We start from the raw sequence: 1500 nt of genomic DNA, 5'->3' as shown, positions 1-1500 counted from the left end.
CAATTTTACAAGCATATAATTTGGACTGACGAGTCAACATTTACCAGAGATGGCATATTTAATTATCATAATGACCATACGTGGGCACCTGTGAATCCTCATGCTGTCAGGCCCTCCAATAATCAATACAGATTCAAAGTTAACGTATGGATGGGTATAATTGGAAATTACGTTCTTAGACCAATTATACTAGAAAATACATTAAATGCAGAGGCATTTCTTGATCTTCTTCAGAACGAACTGCATAATATATTAGAAGAAGTTCCTTTAAATTTTCGGATTAATTCCTGGCTTCAAATGGATGGTTGCCCTGCACATAACAGCAGGGAGATTCGCGCATGGCTAAATGAGCATTATGAAGATAGATGGATAGGACGCTTTGGTACAGTTAGGTGGCCTCCTCGAAGTCCTGATCTAACTCCGTTAGACTTCTTTTGGTGGGGTAGATTAAAATCTTTGGTATATGAAGTACCAATTGAAACTCGAGAACAGCTCGAACAAAGGATTTTTGCTTGTTGGGAGCTACTTCGACAGCAAAATGGAGAAGTGCGTCGCACAGTTGCTTCCGTGCGGAGAAGGTGCGCTTTATGTATCCGTCAAGGGGGAGGTTACATCGAAAATTATTAAGTCATTGTAAATATGTTACTAAGTTATAAATAATTTTTTCAACAATTTTGTTACTTTAATTTAAAAAAGCAGTCTTAAAATAAAAATAAAGTACTATAAAGTTTGTGTATTTTCGATTTTTACGGTGTTTATTACCTTTGCCCTTGATATTGTTGCCAAAAAAAAATAGTAAACTCAAAAGTTGATATATCGTTGAAGAGCTTACTAAATACAGTAGTTTTTGCTGAAGAAAAAACACGTCCTCATTAACAAATTTTTGGCGTTACCACCAATAAGGAGATACCACTAATTTTGCTCATTTCACAATTATTACATTTAACTTTTTACAGCACCTGGTATAGAAGATTTTTTAAACACTCATATATGCTCGTCTTGTAGTAAATTTAATGCTCTTTCCGATGGTATGTCTAAATTTGATGTGGCTGTAAGAATAACAGAGATATTTTTGTTTTTATGAAAAAGGAGCAAAATTTTTTGAAATCAAAAAATGTTAAATAAAAGAGCAACTATCAACATTCCAAAAAAATCTTATATTACTTTTTTGTTGAAAATTACTTGTGTAATAACCCCCTGAAGTTTGGCCATCAGCATCCGTTACACCCTGTATATATATATATATAGTCTAAAAGTCTTACGAGCCCAAACGACTGATAATAATTCTTTTTCAATTGTTGAGTAATTGATTTCCGCGAGGTTTAAGGTACGTGAAGCGTAACTTATCGGTTTATTGTTTTAGGAAAAAACTGCGCCTATTGCAAAATTTGAAGCGTTTATAGTGACTTCTAATGGTTTTGAAAAATCTGGAAAGGTTAGTATAGGGTCGTTCGTTAATAATGATTTGCAAAGTTGGAAACAATCGCAGTATTCTTTAGT

This window comes from Anoplophora glabripennis, unplaced genomic scaffold (assembly GCF_000390285.2).
Source record: "Anoplophora glabripennis isolate ALB-LARVAE unplaced genomic scaffold, Agla_2.0 scaffold904, whole genome shotgun sequence".
In the NCBI taxonomy this organism is placed as follows: Eukaryota; Metazoa; Arthropoda; class Insecta; order Coleoptera; family Cerambycidae; genus Anoplophora; species Anoplophora glabripennis.
The sequence above is the reverse complement of the archived record's forward strand: the minus strand, read 5'-3'. Positions refer to the sequence as shown.